The sequence below is a fragment of the Esox lucius genome, chromosome 3, assembly GCF_011004845.1.
Source record: "Esox lucius isolate fEsoLuc1 chromosome 3, fEsoLuc1.pri, whole genome shotgun sequence".
Taxonomy (NCBI): domain Eukaryota; kingdom Metazoa; phylum Chordata; class Actinopteri; order Esociformes; family Esocidae; genus Esox; species Esox lucius.
The window spans coordinates 8,332,971-8,353,436 of record NC_047571.1 but is presented as its reverse complement, the minus strand read 5'-3'; the positions used below and the strand labels follow the sequence as shown (position 1 = coordinate 8,353,436).

At 44.4% G+C, this 20,466-nt stretch overlaps 13 non-coding genes across 13 annotated transcripts; 4 read left to right on the top strand and 9 right to left on the bottom strand.

Annotated features, from left to right (window-relative positions):
* Positions 1-108: 108 nt before the first annotated feature.
* Positions 109-181, bottom strand: trnav-cac. The gene has a single exon. It is a non-coding gene; the product is annotated as a tRNA-Val (tRNA).
* Positions 182-348: 167 nt separating this feature from the next.
* trnam-cau lies at positions 349-421 on the top strand. Its single transcript has one exon. It is a non-coding gene; the product is annotated as a tRNA-Met (tRNA).
* A 1,004-nt stretch (positions 422-1,425) lies between these two features.
* trnav-aac lies at positions 1,426-1,498 on the bottom strand. The gene has a single exon. It is a non-coding gene; the product is annotated as a tRNA-Val (tRNA).
* Positions 1,499-1,747: 249 nt separating this feature from the next.
* On the bottom strand, positions 1,748-1,820 carry trnav-cac. Its single transcript has one exon. It is a non-coding gene; the product is annotated as a tRNA-Val (tRNA).
* A 167-nt stretch (positions 1,821-1,987) lies between these two features.
* On the top strand, positions 1,988-2,060 carry trnam-cau. Its single transcript has one exon. It is a non-coding gene; the product is annotated as a tRNA-Met (tRNA).
* Positions 2,061-3,064: 1,004 nt separating this feature from the next.
* Positions 3,065-3,137, bottom strand: trnav-aac. Its single transcript has one exon. It is a non-coding gene; the product is annotated as a tRNA-Val (tRNA).
* A 249-nt stretch (positions 3,138-3,386) lies between these two features.
* Positions 3,387-3,459, bottom strand: trnav-cac. Its single transcript has one exon. It is a non-coding gene; the product is annotated as a tRNA-Val (tRNA).
* A 167-nt stretch (positions 3,460-3,626) lies between these two features.
* On the top strand, positions 3,627-3,699 carry trnam-cau. Its single transcript has one exon. It is a non-coding gene; the product is annotated as a tRNA-Met (tRNA).
* Positions 3,700-4,703: 1,004 nt separating this feature from the next.
* On the bottom strand, positions 4,704-4,776 carry trnav-aac. The gene has a single exon. It is a non-coding gene; the product is annotated as a tRNA-Val (tRNA).
* Positions 4,777-5,743: 967 nt separating this feature from the next.
* trnav-aac lies at positions 5,744-5,816 on the bottom strand. Its single transcript has one exon. It is a non-coding gene; the product is annotated as a tRNA-Val (tRNA).
* A 249-nt stretch (positions 5,817-6,065) lies between these two features.
* Positions 6,066-6,138, bottom strand: trnav-cac. The gene has a single exon. It is a non-coding gene; the product is annotated as a tRNA-Val (tRNA).
* A 167-nt stretch (positions 6,139-6,305) lies between these two features.
* On the top strand, positions 6,306-6,378 carry trnam-cau. The gene has a single exon. It is a non-coding gene; the product is annotated as a tRNA-Met (tRNA).
* A 1,186-nt stretch (positions 6,379-7,564) lies between these two features.
* Positions 7,565-7,637, bottom strand: trnav-cac. The gene has a single exon. It is a non-coding gene; the product is annotated as a tRNA-Val (tRNA).
* Positions 7,638-20,466: the final 12,829 nt, after the last annotated feature.

Sequence of the window (20,466 nt, the reverse complement as noted above, 5' to 3'; positions counted from 1 at the left end):
TAGTTTTTAATGGCACAAATTTCAGGTGGCTTACGAAAGACATTTTGGGCACCTAAGGCAACGCAAAGCACATGGTACCTGGTCACTATTGCATGGGTGAAAAAGAAGTGTTTCCGCCCGGTCTCGAACCGGGGACCTTTCGCGTGTGAGGCGAACGTGATAACCACTACACTACGGAAACTGGAAGGGTGCCTGAGAACGATCAGGATCCTTCCTGATCATTTGGTCAACTTGGTGAGACGTACTCAAAATGGTGTGACCCGTGACAGAAGCGAACGCCCTTTTCAAAACTTGTCTGATGTTACTCCACTTTTATCTGTATCACTCTGTCCCCCGGTCCTGCGTGCTGCCTCCTTAGCGCAGTAGGTAGCGCGTCAGTCTCATAATCTGAAGGTCGTGAGTTCGATCCTCACAGGGGGCACGGCTTTTGAAGCGGTTTCTATAAGGCCTGACACGTTGAGTCGCCGTCCACACCACCATAAAGACAAGACTTCAAGAAAGCAGACACAGGGGATTCAGCACAACTTGCCAACAATTCATAAGCCTCAAGAATAGAAAGGCCAGAATTGACTTTGCCAAAAGTGTTTAGCGACAATGTGACAGAAGCAGCCAGATGAAGTGTGTAGTGACATATTTTCTGCTCAGATTCAGCAAACTTGATTGGATGGCGCTTCACTTTACACATGGACAATGACCCAAAACATACTGCGAGAGCAAATGGAATATTCTGCAATGGCCGAGTCAATCACCTGATCTCAATCCGATGGAGCATGCTTTTCATTTGCTGAAGCCAAAACTTAAGGCAGATAGACCCACAAACAGAGGACAACTGAAGACAGCTGCAGTAAGGGCGTGGCAAAGCATAACAAAAGACCCAACTGTAAATAGTTCCCTAGTATCCAAAACAAGCTCTGCAGCCCTACGCTCTTGATTAGATTGCACTCTGTTGCCATTTGTTGTTCACAAAGCTCTGAAGGGCCAGCTGTGTGTTGATTTGTGACATTTTCACCGTTTCAATTCAGAAAAGGCACATTTTCTTATAAACGCTGTTGGGGAAAGATGTTATTTGAGACGGGCTACTAGCCGAGTAGTTTGTTATTATCCACGTCTTGCCGGCGATTTTCTCTTGTCCGGTGGTTTTCTAGTGTCCACTCCAAAGACATTGGGATAAAGACCTGGAGAAGAGTCGACTAAATACGGACTTCTCCTTCAAGGGATGGAGAAACAAAGGGGCAAATTCCAGTTTTTAGCCACTGGGTTGATTTCAACTGTTTACCCTAGGCACAAATTAGCAGCAAGACTGACATAAATGTGGCCCCATGCAATACAAAGCAAACTGCTGCATGGTCGGACGCTTTGTTAACACTCAGTAGCCGTGAGCCATATTTCTTTTCTCTGAGGTTAGTGTATCATTTGCGGAAAATGTGTTTCCGCCCGGTCTCGAACCGGGGACCTTTCGCGTGTTAGGCGAACGTGATAACCACTACACTACGGAAACCTGTACAGCCCTCAGCCCTGATCAGGATCCGTCCAAAATCATGCATGGTTTGGTCATATTCTAAATCGAGGATGTCATCTGGAGTTGTTGCAGATCTAAACTCCTTGCGAGAAGAAACTAGCGTCCGTGGGTGTGGCCTAGTAGTTTTTAATGGCACAAATTTCAGGTGGCTTACGAAAGACATTTTGGGCACCTAAGGCAACGCAAAGCACATGGTACCTGGTCACTATTGCATGGGTGAAAAAGAAGTGTTTCCGCCCGGTCTCGAACCGGGGACCTTTCGCGTGTGAGGCGAACGTGATAACCACTACACTACGGAAACTGGAAGGGTGCCTGAGAACGATCAGGATCCTTCCTGATCATTTGGTCAACTTGGTGAGACGTACTCAAAATGGTGTGACCCGTGACAGAAGCGAACGCCCTTTTCAAAACTTGTCTGATGTTACTCCACTTTTATCTGTATCACTCTGTCCCCCGGTCCTGCGTGCTGCCTCCTTAGCGCAGTAGGTAGCGCGTCAGTCTCATAATCTGAAGGTCGTGAGTTCGATCCTCACAGGGGGCACGGCTTTTGAAGCGGTTTCTATAAGGCCTGACACGTTGAGTCGCCGTCCACACCACCATAAAGACAAGACTTCAAGAAAGCAGACACAGGGGATTCAGCACAACTTGCCAACAATTCATAAGCCTCAAGAATAGAAAGGCCAGAATTGACTTTGCCAAAAGTGTTTAGCGACAATGTGACAGAAGCAGCCAGATGAAGTGTGTAGTGACATATTGTCTGCTCAGATTCAGCAAACTTGATTGGATGGCGCTTCACTTTACACATGGACAATGACCCAAAACATACTGCGAGAGCAAATGGAATATTCTGCAATGGCCGAGTCAATCACCTGATCTCAATCCGATGGAGCATGCTTTTCATTTGCTGAAGCCAAAACTTAAGGCAGATAGACCCACAAACAGAGGACAACTGAAGACAGCTGCAGTAAGGGCGTGGCAAAGCATAACAAAAGACCCAACTGTAAATAGTTCCCTAGTATCCAAAACAAGCTCTGCAGCCCTACGCTCTTGATTAGATTGCACTCTGTTGCCATTTGTTGTTCACAAAGCTCTGAAGGGCCAGCTGTGTGTTGATTTGTGACATTTTCACCGTTTCAATTCAGAAAAGGCACATTTTCTTATAAACGCTGTTGGGGAAAGATGTTATTTGAGACGGGCTACTAGCCGAGTAGTTTGTTATTATCCACGTCTTGCCGGCGATTTTCTCTTGTCCGGTGGTTTTCTAGTGTCCACTCCAAAGACATTGGGATAAAGACCTGGAGAAGAGTCGACTAAATACGGACTTCTCCTTCAAGGGATGGAGAAACAAAGGGGCAAATTCCAGTTTTTAGCCACTGGGTTGATTTCAACTGTTTACCCTAGGCACAAATTAGCAGCAAGACTGACATAAATGTGGCCCCATGCAATACAAAGCAAACTGCTGCATGGTCGGACGCTTTGTTAACACTCAGTAGCCGTGAGCCATATTTCTTTTCTCTGAGGTTAGTGTATCATTTGCGGAAAATGTGTTTCCGCCCGGTCTCGAACCGGGGACCTTTCGCGTGTTAGGCGAACGTGATAACCACTACACTACGGAAACCGGTACAGCCCTCAGCCCTGATCAGGATCCGTCCAAAATCATGCATGGTTTGGTCATATTCTAAATCGAGGATGTCATCTGGAGTTGTTGCAGATCTAAACTCCTTGCGAGAAGAAACTAGCGTCCGTGGGTGTGGCCTAGTAGTTTTTAATGGCACAAATTTCAGGTGGCTTACGAAAGACATTTTGGGCACCTAAGGCAACGCAAAGCACATGGTACCTGGTCACTATTGCATGGGTGAAAAAGAAGTGTTTCCGCCCGGTCTCGAACCGGGGACCTTTCGCGTGTGAGGCGAACGTGATAACCACTACACTACGGAAACTGGAAGGGTGCCTGAGAACGATCAGGATCCTTCCTGATCATTTGGTCAACTTGGTGAGACGTACTCAAAATGGTGTGACCCGTGACAGAAGCGAACGCCCTTTTCAAAACTTGTCTGATGTTACTCCACTTTTATCTGTATCACTCTGTCCCCCGGTCCTGCGTGCTGCCTCCTTAGCGCAGTAGGTAGCGCGTCAGTCTCATAATCTGAAGGTCGTGAGTTCGATCCTCACAGGGGGCACGGCTTTTGAAGCGGTTTCTATAAGGCCTGACACGTTGAGTCGCCGTCCACACCACCATAAAGACAAGACTTCAAGAAAGCAGACACAGGGGATTCAGCACAACTTGCCAACAATTCATAAGCCTCAAGAATAGAAAGGCCAGAATTGACTTTGCCAAAAGTGTTTAGCGACAATGTGACAGAAGCAGCCAGATGAAGTGTGTAGTGACATATTGTCTGCTCAGATTCAGCAAACTTGATTGGATGGCGCTTCACTTTACACATGGACAATGACCCAAAACATACTGCGAGAGCAAATGGAATATTCTGCAATGGCCGAGTCAATCACCTGATCTCAATCCGATGGAGCATGCTTTTCATTTGCTGAAGCCAAAACTTAAGGCAGATAGACCCACAAACAGAGGACAACTGAAGACAGCTGCAGTAAGGGCGTGGCAAAGCATAACAAAAGACCCAACTGTAAATAGTTCCCTAGTATCCAAAACAAGCTCTGCAGCCCTACGCTCTTGATTAGATTGCACTCTGTTGCCATTTGTTGTTCACAAAGCTCTGAAGGGCCAGCTGTGTGTTGATTTGTGACATTTTCACCGTTTCAATTCAGAAAAGGCACATTTTCTTATAAACGCTGTTGGGGAAAGATGTTATTTGAGACGGGCTACTAGCCGAGTAGTTTGTTATTATCCACGTCTTGCCGGCGATTTTCTCTTGTCCGGTGGTTTTCTAGTGTCCACTCCAAAGACATTGGGATAAAGACCTGGAGAAGAGTCGACTAAATACGGACTTCTCCTTCAAGGGATGGAGAAACAAAGGGGCAAATTCCAGTTTTTAGCCACTGGGTTGATTTCAACTGTTTACCCTAGGCACAAATTAGCAGCAAGACTGACATAAATGTGGCCCCATGCAATACAAAGCAAACTGCTGCATGGTCGGACGCTTTGTTAACACTCAGTAGCCGTGAGCCATATTTCTTTTCTCTGAGGTTAGTGTATCATTTGCGGAAAATGTGTTTCCGCCCGGTCTCGAACCGGGGACCTTTCGCGTGTTAGGCGAACGTGATAACCACTACACTACGGAAACCTGTACAGCCCTCAGCCCTGATCAGGATCCGTCCAAAATCATGCATGGTTTGGTCATATTCTAAATCGAGGATGTCATCTGGAGTTGTTGCAGATCTAAACTCCAGAATTGACTTTGCCAAAAGTGTTTAGCGACAATGTGACAGAAGCAGCCAGATGAAGTGTGTAGTGACATATTGTCTGCTCAGATTCAGCAAACTTGATTGGATGGCGCTTCACTTTACACATGGACAATGACCCAAAACATACTGCGAGAGCAAATGGAATATTCTGCAATGGCCGAGTCAATCACCTGATCTCAATCCGATGGAGCATGCTTTTCATTTGCTGAAGCCAAAACTTAAGGCAGATAGACCCACAAACAGAGGACAACTGAAGACAGCTGCAGTAAGGGCGTGGCAAAGCATAACAAAAGACCCAACTGTAAATAGTTCCCTAGTATCCAAAACAAGCTCTGCAGCCCTACGCTCTTGATTAGATTGCACTCTGTTGCCATTTGTTGTTCACAAAGCTCTGAAGGGCCAGCTGTGTGTTGATTTGTGACATTTTCACCGTTTCAATTCAGAAAAGGCACATTTTCTTATAAACGCTGTTGGGGAAAGATGTTATTTGAGACGGGCTACTAGCCGAGTAGTTTGTTATTATCCACGTCTTGCCGGCGATTTTCTCTTGTCCGGTGGTTTTCTAGTGTCCACTCCAAAGACATTGGGATAAAGACCTGGAGAAGAGTCGACTAAATACGGACTTCTCCTTCAAGGGATGGAGAAACAAAGGGGCAAATTCCAGTTTTTAGCCACTGGGTTGAATTCAACTGTTTACCCTAGGCACAAATTAGCAGCAAGACTGACATAAATGAGGCCCCATGCAATACAAAGCAAACTGCTGCATGGTCGGATGCTTTGTTAACACTCAGTAGCCGTGAGCCATATTTCTTTTCTCTGAGGTTAGTGTATCATTTGCGGAAAATGTGTTTCCGCCCGGTCTCGAACCGGGGACCTTTCGCGTGTTAGGCGAACGTGATAACCACTACACTACGGAAACCGGTACAGCCCTCAGCCCTGATCAGGATCCGTCCAGATTCATGCATGGTTTGGTCATATTCTAAATCGAGGAGGTCATCTGGAGTTGTTGCAGATCTAAACTCCTTGCGAGAAGAAACTAACGTCCGTGGGTGTGGCCTAGTAGTTTTTAATGGCACAAATTTCAGGTGGCTTACGAAAGACATTTTGGGCACCTAAGGCAACGCAAAGCACATGGTACCTGGTCACTATTGCATGGGTGAAAAAGAAGTGTTTCCGCCCGGTCTCGAACCGGGGACCTTTCGCGTGTGAGGCGAACGTGATAACCACTACACTACGGAAACTGGAAGGGTGCCTGAGAACGATCAGGATCCTTCCTGATCATTTGGTCAACTTGGTGAGACGTACTCAAAATGGTGTGACCCGTGACAGAAGCGAACGCCCTTTTCAAAACTTGTCTGATGTTACTCCACTTTTATCTGTATCACTCTGTCCCCCGGTCCTGCGTGCTGCCTCCTTAGCGCAGTAGGTAGCGCGTCAGTCTCATAATCTGAAGGTCGTGAGTTCGATCCTCACAGGGGGCACGGCTTTTGAAGCGGTTTCTATAAGGCCTGACACGTTGAGTCGCCGTCCACACCACCATAAAGACAAGACTTCAAGAAAGCAGACACAGGGGATTCAGCACAACTTGCCAACAATTCATAAGCCTCAAGAATAGAAAGGCCAGAATTGACTTTGCCAAAAGTGTTTAGCGACAATGTGACAGAAGCAGCCAGATGAAGTGTGTAGTGACATATTGTCTGCTCAGATTCAGCAAACTTGATTGGATGGCGCTTCACTTTACACATGGACAATGACCCAAAACATACTGCGAGAGCAAATGGAATATTCTGCAATGGCCGAGTCAATCACCTGATCTCAATCCGATGGAGCATGCTTTTCATTTGCTGAAGCCAAAACTTAAGGCAGATAGACCCACAAACAGAGGACAACTGAAGACAGCTGCAGTAAGGGCGTGGCAAAGCATAACAAAAGACCCAACTGTAAATAGTTCCCTAGTATCCAAAACAAGCTCTGCAGCCCTACGCTCTTGATTAGATTGCACTCTGTTGCCATTTGTTGTTCACAAAGCTCTGAAGGGCCAGCTGTGTGTTGATTTGTGACATTTTCACCGTTTCAATTCAGAAAAGGCACATTTTCTTATAAACGCTGTTGGGGAAAGATGTTATTTGAGACGGGCTACTAGCCGAGTAGTTTGTTATTATCCACGTCTTGCCGGCGATTTTCTCTTGTCCGGTGGTTTTCTAGTGTCCACTCCAAAGACATTGGGATAAAGACCTGGAGAAGAGTCGACTAAATACGGACTTCTCCTTCAAGGGATGGAGAAACAAAGGGGCAAATTCCAGTTTTTAGCCACTGGGTTGATTTCAACTGTTTACCCTAGGCACAAAGACCGCCCGGTCCCGAACCGGGGACCTTTCGCGCGTTAGGCGAACGTGATAACCACTACACTACGGAAACCTGTACAGCCCTCAGCCCTGATCAGGATCCGTCCAAAATCATGCATGGTTTGGTCATATTCTAAATCGAGGATGTCATCTGGAGTTGTTGCAGATCTAAACTCCTTGCGAGAAGAAACTAGCGTCCGTGGGTGTGGCCTAGTAGTTTTTAATGGCACAAATTTCAGGTGGCTTACGAAAGACATTTTGGGCACCTAAGGCAACGCAAAGCACATGGTACCTGGTCACTATTGCATGGGTGAAAAAGAAGCGTTTCCGCCCGGTCTCGAACCGGGGACCTTTCGCGTGTGAGGCGAACGTGATAACCACTACACTACGGAAACTGGAAGGGAAACTGGTTAGTTCACAGTGCATTAACTAATATTAACAAGATTTCAATAAAGTATTAGTAAATGTGGAAATGTACATTAACAAAGATGAACACATGATATATAAATGCAGTCCATTATTAGTTAATGTTAATTAATGTAGTTAACCAATGAACCTTATTGTAAAGTGTTACCAATATAAATATAGTGCGTATGTGAAGCAAATAAACAACTTAACTAATTTAAACGATTGCGTCCTTCAAGAGGCTACTGTAGAATTAACAATAGACTATATGAAATAGATTAACTTACCAATAATAATAATAAAAAAATTGTGTGTTTTACATGAATTTAGAAATGTTTGTAGATCGGTTATTTATTATGTGGTTTCACTGTTTGGATGGTGTTACTGTCTGCAAACAATGACAAATATTTTATCCAAAATCTGTGTTCATGTCACCTTATACAATTACTCAAGTATATAGAGAGACTAAGCGCATCTGTTCACACTGATTTCAATAGCTGATATCTTTTTATAAAACCCATGTATCAATCTTTGTATTTTTTATGAAAGCATGTTTTAAGTGACACGATTTACCACCGATTGACCACGTCATCAGACCTGTGGTCATCATGGCCCCGAGGGCGGCCCCGATTGTGAGATCGGTTATTTATTTAAAAACATTTATATACTTTTTAACCACAATTGTTCGTCTTGTGCTGGTCTGCGACACGCCAGGTATTATTTTTTTTTCCACTGAAGTAAGAAAGACATGAATATCTTGGATGGCATTGCGGTGAGTAAATTATCAGGACATTTTTATTTAGAGGTGAACTAATCCTTTAAGAGCAGGCGCGCTTGTTCCATGGCAGATTGCTGTTATAACAATTGCTATGCCAAGCATTACCAAGAGAGGTTCACAGCCGAGGAGACAGACGTTCTCTCAGGGCCGTAAAAGACAGAGACGTGACATTGAGGATGGGACAAAACTGCTGCATCCGTGTAGATGAGAGAAGCAAAGTATATGCGCGTTGTGCCACTACATTTCATTAAAGCATGCATGCTTTAAAATAGCATCTGAATAACACAAATTGTTTAATGGAACTACAAAATAGCACCAGGGAATGTTTGCGCCGGAACACGCCTTCTTTTTTGCTGAACAACCCCCAGAAATGCAAGTTTATTCACTAATTTACTGACATGCGTCTGTGGAGGGAAAAGCCTGTTGTGCGTTGGGTGCAAAATAGGAATCATACTTGAATTGCGTAGGTGTACAAAGTCAATTGCGCTGGTTGCAAGATAGGGCCCTTAGAAGTAATCATTTTTATCACCAGAAAACAAAATTATCAAAATCAACATTGAGCTGGTAACTTCTGGTTGATTTGACACAAAATGACCCCAAACCGTTTGTGTTTTTACTAATCTATGTAAATGAAGGATGTTGAAATGTATATACCATGCAAAGTATCAAACAGACGTAGGCTCCTGAAAGAGCGTTTTCCATGGCGCCCTGTGAGGTTCAATTGACGGGCAAGGTCATTTGTCATCAAAAATGCCATGGTTCTACGGACACACTCATCAAGGCTCCTCCCTCCAATGTCCCCAAGGACTGAGACCTGAAGTTGAGATGGAAAGAAATATAGAAGAAACAAAATTACAAATGTAGTGGTAACAGTTCATTATGGGAAACAGAGTGGGTTAACTTAACCTATACAGAACCACCCTCTGCATCTACAACTCTTTGGTTAAGTCGGGAATATGGCAAAAATGTATCACAATGTTTTCAGGCAGGATCACGATCCACAATTTTTTTAATAGTGTTTAAGATTTCTTTGCAATTTACAGAGCAGTTCAGCAAAAATAAATCTGCATTTATTTTCTCCTTTTTAGGAACAAGTGAAGAGTGAGCTTGTTATAATTGTACTAAAATGAGGGCCAGTCATTATGCGTATGTGTAATAGTTAATTCCCTTTTGTTATTTAGTCAGGCAGTAAGTCAATCGCCTATTGTTAGGACCCAACAGTGCTAAGGACCCTGATGCTGAGGCGATTACGGCCCTGTCCCAAATGGCACACTCCGGACTTGTGGACTTCCTCAGAGTCCACACTTTGTTGACGTCATGTAGTGCAGTCATGTAGTGTAGGGCCCTCGGCGCGAGTCCACAAGGGTGCATTAAGAGGTATTTTTGGGACAGACTCGATCGTCACGCCGGAAATAAGTCTGGGTGTTCTTTGACAAGATAAATATATTTTTTTTATCTTTCTTATCTCCATCTACACAGCCTGGTTTTACAGTTCTATATTTTAATAGTGTGCTACGTTTATATGACTCAGTAAAACATTCAGTTTTATTTATTTAATGAGTCTTAATGCGATCGGTTGTGCTATTGTTTTGTTTGAGACATCAACCACTGGTTGATGACCATAATGTTTGTACAAACTGTAAACAACTGGTAAAATATACACCTAAGTCATAAAAAACGTAATATTTTCTTCTCAGCCATGTTAACAATTGCCCGTAAGCGAAATCTCCTCCCATTTGTTGTCTGATTGGCCTTTTGCAAGGGATCCTGGGTTGGTAAAGTGCGTGGAGCCTGCATTGATGCGGGCTTCGCGGAAGACTGCTTAAAGGGTACAAAGGGGGCGCTGCTGAGCACACTTCAGAGTGGTAAAATGCTGAATGGGACAGCCTACGGACGCTACGGACTCGTAGACACAGCAAGCACGCGCAATTTAAGTCCATGAGACTGAAAGTCCACATGAAGTGCGCCATTTGGGACAGGGCCTTAGTTTGTTTTACACTGCTCTAGGACACCTCTGAAAACTCAGAAGTAATTAGTCTGTGGGAGACCACCTAGACTTGTCATAAAACTATGTATGAAAGAATAACTGTATCACAACAAAACACTCTTTAAAGAGAGATCGTGGAGGCATTTTAATTGTTAACAATTTAATTTAGTCATATCACACATCCCTAGGAACACTTACCACATTTTTCTGGAAGTCAGTTTCACAGAGCTTCAACTCCAGATCATCCACTTCAGTAAAACTCTTCAATGGAAGGGGGACTCCCTCAGGCAAGACAGGAACCACACGGTTTTGTTCTCCCTGCTGCAGAAGACTTCGAATCATGCTACCTTGGACATTTTGGCACTCCTTAATTTCTTCCAGTATTGTCAGTACACGAACAAACATTCCATCCCTCACTGCCATTCCACTGGGCTGAACTGGTCTGCAGGGAGTATTAGTGGAGCCTGTCTGAGCTGGGGTGCTGCGACCTGGGGTTTGTACTTCCTGTAAGAGAGAAAGAAAATAAGATAAGAGAGAAAATTATAATTATGCATCCATTTACTAAAGCATTGCATGAATTTTTGTCTCCCTGAGGAAAAATTCCATTCTGCTTTAGGAGAGGAAGAATTGTCAAAACTTGTTAAATCATCTAAATCATCAACATGCATGTTAGACCCTATACCGACTAAGCCATTAACGTTTTGAAGCTTACATGGAGAGAATAAATTGTATTGTTTTTAAAAACTTGAACTATTAATCATTATCATGTAAATAAATGGCCAGAATGCATTAAAAGTTTATATATTTTTTTTTTAACAGTGTTGTGTAAGCTCCTAAGTTAATATTTTTTAAAATGGAAATGAATGAATCAAAAATGTCTCGGTTACGGATGTAACCCTCGTTCCCTGAGTTCAGGGAATGGAGACAGATTCAGGGAACTGTCCATTAGGCAATATAGGCGGTCGCCTAGGGCCCCACCTTTCAAGGGGGGCCCCCAATCTTATGACGTTCATAATAAATATTTTATTAATAATGTTACTAAAAAGCTCGGGTGAGCACTTTTAGACGAATCATTGCGTGGACCTTACTAAACATGATACAGTTCACAAAGACGGTAGCTACAAAAATACCCAGACCCACTACATACCATGTAGGCTATAGTTCATACATGACAAATTTCCGAAAAAGATGATAAATGCATAAGAATAGAATTAATAAAATACGAAAACATAAGAAATATACACAGTAGCGCGTCACACACTAATTTGCATAATGCCGCCCGTGATATAGTGGGAGACCTCGAGAACTGTAATTATCACAGTATTCACACACACAGACTCCACCACACTTCTCTCCAAAATGCTCACTTTTTAGAAACGAGACAATTTTTTTTTATTTGTGGCGCTCTAAACTTAGGCCTATATATTAGGCATTTTGCATGACAAAAATGTGCTGTCAAAAATAAAATACCAAATATTATAATCTCTACGTTAATATCGACTTCACATATTTGGATTGCCTCTTGTCTGTCATAACGTCACAAAGTCTCGTCAGAGTCGAAGTCATGTCAGCAACTCAGCTATGCTTTTTAGTTAATTGAATTGAAATCAGAATTTTAATAGAAATGGCATCCAAATGCCATCTTGTTTGAGGAAGAAAGACAAGCTCAAAGTAAAGGTATGTTCTTCTGACTTCTATAAATAATGCGTTATTTTTTGCTGTATTAGTTTTAATAAAAATAAATGTACCAATACAATGATCGCAGACAGACAGACATGGAAAAATGGCCCACATTCAGCATGTTAAGAATTGTCTACCCATGCATTTTGTATTGATTTCTACCCTCTGATGAAGATATTGTACGTTAGTTCTTTAAATTAAGGTGGGCCATCTCAGGCCTAGCCTAGGTGAAGGGTAATTAGGTTGTAAAGAGTACGCAAAATGGCCGTTTTAATTATGCAATTAATTATGCAATTAGTCTCTTTCTCTGCAATTTCTCAACTGAGAATAATGGTCATTACTAATCACGATTATAATTTTGAGCAAAATCAAATTTCATTATTATCATGAAGTCCTAACCCACCTTCCTTCCAAATTCATATTTAACCCACCATAAAATGTCTAAATAATGCAAAGAAAAAAAAGTGTTATTGTGATCATCATCATAAAGCTGAACTGTAGCATTGCATTTCTAGTCATTATGCATAATTGTAACAGTATCTAATGCATTACAAAAACACCTTTAATTTATCCTTATTTTATGTGTGCTTTCTGTCTTTTATGTACTAGGGGCTATGCTAAAATTCCTTAAAGTACACACAGCTGCAGCGACAGTCACAGACTCAGTCCATGATGCCGCAACATCAAAATGTTTCCGTTGTGCTACTGGTGAGGATTATAATTTTTAGTTGCACTCTGATATAAAACACTAGTTGTATTTATTTATATTGTACAACACAACATTGTGCCTACTTCATTTAAATCAGCCTTTACACTGTCCATTCATCCATTCCCTCTCCTTGAACTGCCACCTTAACGTGGTGGAGGGGTTTGAGTACCCGAGTGACCCTAGGAGCTATGTTGTCTGGGGCTATATGCCCCTGGTAGGGTCTCCCAAGGCAAACAGGTCCTAGGCGACGGGTCAGACTAAGAGCGGTTCAAAAACCCCTTAATGATGAAAACAATCTTGTGTTCTGTGACGTCGCCCGGCATGGCGCAGCCGGGGCCCCAACCTGGAGCCAGGCCCGGGGTTGGGGCTCGTTTGCGAGCGCCTGGTGGCCGGGCCTTTCCCCATGGGGCCCGGCTGGGCTCACCACCCACAGGAGGGACCATAAGGGGCCGGTGCAGAGAGGATCGGGCGGCAGTCGAAGGCGGGGGCCTAGTCCCTGGACACAGAAACTAGCTCTAGGGACGTGGAACGTCACCTCGCTGGTGGGGAAGGAGCCTGAGATCGTGCGTGAGGTTGAGAGGTTCCGACTAGTGGTAGTCGGGATCACCTCTACGCACGGCTTGGGCTCTGGAACCACACTCCTTGAGAGAGGATGGACTCTTCACCACTCTGGAGTTGCCCATGGTGAGAGGCGGTGGGCTGGTGTGGGTTTGCTTATAGCTCCCCAGCTCTGCCGCCATGTGTTGGAGTTTACCCCGGTGAACGAGAGGGTCGTTTCCCTGCGCCTACGGGTCGGGGATAGGTCTCTCACTGTTGTGTGTGCCTACGGGCCGAACGGCAGTGCAGAGTACCCGACCTTCTTGGAGTTTCTGGGAGGGGTGCTGGAAAGTGCTCCGACTGGGGACTCTATCGTTCTACTGGGGGACTTCAACGCCCACGTGGGCAACGACAGTGACACCTGGAGGGGCGTGATTGGGAGGAACGGCCCCCATGATCTGAACCCGAGCGCTGTTCAGTTCTTGGACTTCTGTGCTTGTAACAGTTTGTCCATAACGAACACATGTTCAAGCATAAGGGTGTCCATCAGTGCGCGTGGCACCAGGACACCCTAGGCCGCAGGTCGATGATCGACTTTGTTGTCGTTTCATCTGACCTGTGGCCGTATGTCTTGGACACTCGGGTGAAGAGAGGGGCGGAGCTGTCAACTGATCACCACCTGGTTGTGAGTTGGATCCAATGGCAGGGGAGGAAGCTGGACAGACTCGGCAGGCCCAAGCATACTGTAAGGGTCTGCTGGGAACGTCTGGCCGAGTCTCCTGTCAGAGAGATCTTTAACTCCCACCTCCGGCAGAGCTTCGACTGGATCCCGAGGGAGGCTGGAGATATTGAGTCCGAGTGGACCATGTTCTCCACCGCCATTGTCGAAGCGGCCGCTCTGAGCTGTGGCCGTAAGGTCTCCGTGCCTGTCGAGGCGGCAATCCCCGAACCCGGTGGTGGACACCGGAAGTAAGGGATGCTGTCAAGCTGAAGAAGGAGTCCTATCAGGCCTGGTTGGCTTGTGGGACTCCTGAGGCAGCTGACGGGTACCAACAGGCCAAGCGGACTGCAGCCCGGGTGGTTGTGGAGGCAAAAACTCGGGCCTGGGAGGAGTTCGGTGAGGCCATGGAGAAGGACTATCGGCTGGCCTCGAAGAGATTCTGGCAAACCATCCGGCGCCTCAGGAGAGGGAAACAGTGCCCTACCAACGCTGTTTACAGTAGAGGTGGGCAGCTGTTGACCTCAACAGGGGATGTCGTCGGGCGGTGGAAGGAGTACTTCGAGGATCTCCTCAATCCCGCCGTCACGTCTTCCATTGAGGAAGCAGAGGATGAGGGCTCAGAGGTGGACTCGTCCATCACCCGGGCTGAAGTCACAGAGGTGGTTAAGAAACTCCTCAGTGGCAAGGCACCGGGGGTGGATGAGATCCGCCCTGAGTACCTCAAGTCTCTGGATGTTGTGGGGCTGTCTTGGCTGACACGCCTGTGCAACATCGCGTGGCAGTCGGGGACAGTGCCTCTGGGATGGCAGACCGGGGTGGTGGTCCCTCTTTTTAAGAAGGGGGACTGGAGGGTGTGTTCCAACTATAGGGGGATCACACTTCTCAGCCTCCCCGGGAAAGTCTATGCCAGAGTTCTGGAGAGGAGAATATGGCTGATAGTAGAACCTCGGATTCAGGAGGAACATTGTGGTTTTCGTCCGGGCCGTGGAACACTGGACCAGCTCTATATCCTCTACAGGGTGATGGAGGGTTCATGGGAGTTTGCCCAACCAATCCACATGTGTTTTGTGGATTTGGAGAAGGCATTCAACTGTGTCCCTCACGGCATCCTGTGGAGGGTGCTTCGGGAATATGGGGTCATGGGTCCTTTGCTAAGGGCTGTCAGGTCCCTGTACGACCGAAGCAGGAGCTTGGGCCGCATTGCCGGCAGTAAGTCAGACTTGTTCCCCGTGCATGTTGGACTCCGGCAGGGCTGCCCTTTGTCACCGGTTCTGTTCGTAATTTTTATGGACAGAATTTCTAGGCGCAGCCAGGGGCCGGAGGGTGTCAGGTTTGGGGACCACACGATTTCGTCTCTGCTCTTTGTGGATGATGTTGTCGTGTTGGCCCCTTCAAGCCAGGACCTTCAGCATGCACTTGGACGGTTTGCAGCCGAGTGTGAAGCGGTGGGGATGAAAATCAGTACCTCCAAATCCAGTCGATGTATCGGTCTGTCGTGGTGAAGAAAGAGCTGAGCCGCAAGGCGAAGCTCTCGATTTACCGGTCAATCTACGTTCCTACTCTCACCTATGGTCATGACCGAAAGGACAAGATCCCGGATACAGGCGGCCGAAATGAGCTTTCTCCGCAGGGTGGCTGGGCGATCCCTTAGAGATAGGGTGAGAAGCTCGGTCACCCGGGAGGAGCTCAGAGTAGAGCCGCTGCTCCTCCACATCGAGAGGGGTCAGCTGAGGTGGCTTGGGCATCTGTTTCAGGTGTCCCCCCGGAAGAGCTGGAGGAAGTGTCTGGGGAGAGGGAAGTCTGGGCATCCCTGCTTAGACTGCTGCCCCCGCGACCCGGCCCCGGATAAGCGGAAGATGATGGATGGATGTGCCTACTTTATTTAAATCAGCCTTTACACTGTCCATTCATTTGTGTTAATGTATATTTAATATTTAAGGGTCATCTGCTGATCCTGAGGCAAAACCGCAGTCTTCAGAATCCCATCCATCTGATTCCCAAGCAAAAGAGACTACTCCAACTGAGGCACCTTATGCAGATGTTTCAGCTAAAGTCCAGCAAGCTCCACCTCTTGATCCAGCTGACTGGCCTTTTGTCTTGTCAGGTGCAATGAGATCTGATTTAGTAAACAGAGGTCCAATGCAACCAAAATCTGACTTAAAATTTCCCAGAAGAGAAGATGGTAGATCGTGTCACCAACACTACTTTTACTGGACTTTGGTAAATGGTGAGCAAATTAGGAGAAGCTGGCTAAGCTATTCACCTAAAAGCAATGCACTCTTCTGCTTTTGCTGTAAATTGTTTTCTGTAAAAGAGTACAACTAAATCAGAAGTGGATTAAATGACTGGAAAAATGCATCATCCATTTTAAACATCCACGAGAACTCACCTGAACACATCAAACATCTGACAGCATGGAAGGAGTTAGCGATGCGTCTCGAAAAGGGGGAAACAATAAACATGCAGGAAATGTCACTTCTAGAGTTTGAGAAGAGGCGCTGGAGGGAGGTTCTTACCTGCTTAGTGGCCATAATCCAGTCCCCTTCACGCAGAAACCTGGCATTGAGAGGATCAATCACATTTTTGTCACTTAAATATTGAAATTGTCATCTCTCGCTTGGGAGACCAAGCATGATCCCAATTCGTCAGGGAAACCCGACGACACGTTGGAGTTCCCTTGGACGAAAGGGAACTTAATTTAGCTGAACAATAACTTTTTCTTCTAGAACTACTGTACAGCCAAAACAATCTCAGTAAATTATCACTGTAAAGCTGCTTTGAAACAATCTGTTTTGTAAAAGCACTATATAAATGAAGGTGACTTGACTTTTAAAGGATGAGGTGGAGGTGGAGGTGGTGTAGCAGTTCGCTGATTCCCAAGTCCTTTCATTAGAAGCCTTCTTGGGGGTGGTGAGGCAGCCATTTCTGGGAAATTCTTCACTGTCTGAGTCAGAATCAATAAATCTGAGTCTAAAACACAGGAGAAACGTTTTACCGTCACTACATATGAACTAAGAAGCATAAGGGTAGACAATATCAAAAGTGCAATTTTTATACAAGAACCTGGTTCAAAGATAAGGTAGTTGTGTGTGTGCACGCGCGCCAGTTACGTCTGTGAGCGCTCTGATTCCGAACATCCGACAACTCATGCACTAATATGCCCCTAGTGCACTAATATGCATTAGTTCATGCTTTCATGCAGAGATAATCAATTGGTTAGTGTATGACTCATGAAGAACGGAACTATTAATTAATGATTACTGCTAGTAACGGGCGATATAAACGATATGCGATATAAACGTTACAAAATTGGCCTACGATAGAGATTTTAATTATATTGCACTATCGCGATAATGCATGTTGATGATGCGCAATGCGAACTACCCGCGAAATCTAGAGCCACGAGCTGCAGCCGGCTGCAACGCATCATATTCGTCATCATCTTAAGTAAACACAGCTGAAAGCGAAACGAAGGAGCTGGTGAAAAAGATCGCTGCAACATCCATTATTTGGACTTGGTTCGGATTTAAGCCGTCCGACGAGCAGCAGCAAACTATATAAACTATACAGAGTGTGTGGGGCAACAGTTCGGTAACACACGACTAATCCATTTTACTCAAATTCAAAATGAAACTTATCAATGAATGCCAGCACGCGCCCGTGTTCACAATATATTGGTGTTTCTATCTATGTGTGTGCGCAATTTTAAGATTCGTTGTTGTGTTGCTTTTTAACTGAAAAGAAATCAGTTTTTTTTTCGCTTTGCATCTTTTGTGTCCTTCAAGAAAATAGCCTAACTAAAACTACATTTAGTGCCTTCTGCACTGTTTTGCACTTTTTACTGTCTATGACATGGCGCTGTGAGATATTTCAAGCCTTTATTTGTTATAATTTTGATGATTATGGCTTACAGGTTTATGAAAACTTTTCAAAATATTCTAATTAAAAATGTGGGTTTTCATAAGCTACAAGCCATATAAACATTAGGCCTACTTACAGTCTCTGCAGCTAGTGTAGGCTACTTGAATTTTATTTATCTGCAACATTATGTTGCATAATTCCAGTTTTGCACAATAAATGTTCTCAAAACTACATACACCGTTTATTTCTTTCCTTTCCTTCCTTCCTTCCTTCTTTCTTTAAGTACATTTAGCAGTTGTTTAGCAGGGTATGTGTAACCTACGGTGGCCCTGAAGTGCAAATCACAACAACAAATCATAAAACACAACGACAAATCATAAAACACAACAGCAAATCATAAAACACAACAACAAATCATAAAACACAACGACAAATCATGAAACACAATGACAAATCATAAAACACAACAACAAATCATGAATCACAACAACAAATACGAAAACACTTCAACAAATCATGAAACACAACGGCAAATAGGAAAACTCAACGGCAAATACAAAACACTTCAACAAATCATGAAACACAACGACATTAACTTCTAACGGAAAAGGTAGGGCCTATCTAGCAGAGGACGGAACCTCCTGATTGGACAGACACACTGTCTGTCTTTTAACAGGAAATGAGTACTCTCACGCTTGCTAGGCAGACCTCCCTTCGCAGAAGAAGCTTGCTAGACCTCATCCTTTCATTCGGCGCCAACATTAATAAAGGATGTTTTGCCGTCATTGTGGGAAAAAGTTGTTAGAGAACAAGCCACATTTTTGCAGTGGTTGTGGCGAGAGACTCGGAGAAAGTCTTGAAACAACGTCTTTGGCTCAACCCACCGATGGACCAACTTCAGGTAAGTTAACGTAACCTTATTTGTAACTTATGGTGAGTTTCCCATGTCTGTCGGTCCGCAAGCTAAGGAACAAAATAATGTTCAGAATGATATACTCTGTTGCGCTGTATTAGTTACTGCGCTGTGTAAGTTTATAGCCGATGTCGTGCCAAGGTAGTTACCCCCGTATAAAGTTTGTCTGCGGCTGCGCGAGCGCACATGCATCCAGTGAAGACAGTGTGGCACTAACACTAGTGACTGCCAAAAAGTGATTTCAGTCAAATAAAAAGGTATTTCAGCAGGTAAAACAGACGAGTACATTAGATGCCGTATACACGTAAATGGCATGCCTGATCTTGCTGTAAACTGTAAATTTGATTGAATTAAGTAACAAGAAACTTACGTTTCAAAAAGACATATCTTTGCTGTTACCAAGGACATAGTTATGTATATTTGCATATGATCCTTGGCAGACGATCGCGTTGGCACCACAACATCTCTGCCTAAAACTGAATTAACTGATTCCCCCCTGTGCCATTCAGATACGTTGTCAATTATTTATAAACAAGGTGATAATGAGATCAGATATCTGTCAAGGAAACCGTGTCCTTAGTATTCTAGCCATTTGTTATTGTTACTTTTGTTTCCATTAACCTGCAATGCAGGATTTGCCATTTTATAAGAATGCATGTTCTGTTTTCCTGTAGTATCCCAGAATCCTCCTTCCAACCCAACCCCAAGATTAAAAACCTTTCTGGAATACCGGAAGAAAAAAGCAGAGGAAAGACAAAATTTCTCCTTTGGTAAAATGCGGGAAAAGAAAAAGGAAAAAAGGAAAGTGCAGGTAAGCAAATGTGTTTTGATATGGCTCAGAGTGAGAGTGAATAATTATTCCAACTCAACTCTAGTGTCACTTACCATCGACATCCCATCATCATTTGAACTCTATACCTAAGCCCCCTAGTAGGGTCAATTTAATGGCAAACAATATAGTTTGGCTTGTATCAAGTCATGTTGGGAGATAAAATATGTAAATGTTTGAAATAGGTTTCTGCATTGTAGTCAATTCACTCAAAAAACAACATAGAATTCCCTAAGTTTACCTATTAGACATATTTCTTACTTTTCAACTGATTTTTGATAATGAATATCAATTGTTGTGTTCTGTGTAAATGAAATACTTTTTTTAATACTCATAATTTCACCACGATCAAGATTTGATAAATTTATTTACAAAAGTGCCTTCCAAAACAGCTGTTTACTAGGATGTGAAGGAAGGATTATGGCTGCTCTGCTTTTGTCACGGTCGTGGGATGAAAAGGACACAGGCGCAGAGTAGAGGTAGGTAAGGTAATCCATGTTTAATGCAAAATAAAGAAAGAAGGACTCCAACAAAACAAAAGGCAGCAACCAGTGACGTGGGTATTCCTTACACAGGATAAACAAAACCAAAATGAACCACGCCTTGGGGCCTACAAACTAAACTTAAATAGGGTCCCCAATTGGAGGCAATAACTAACACCTGCCTCCAATTGGGGAAACCAAAAAAAGGAGTAGAGGTGGCTAAAGGCCACCTCCTGTCCTGTCCTGGCTATGCCCCGAGCCCAGCGCAGAGATGGCTAGGGGCACAGCTAGGACGTGACAGTACCCCCCCCAAAGGCGCGGG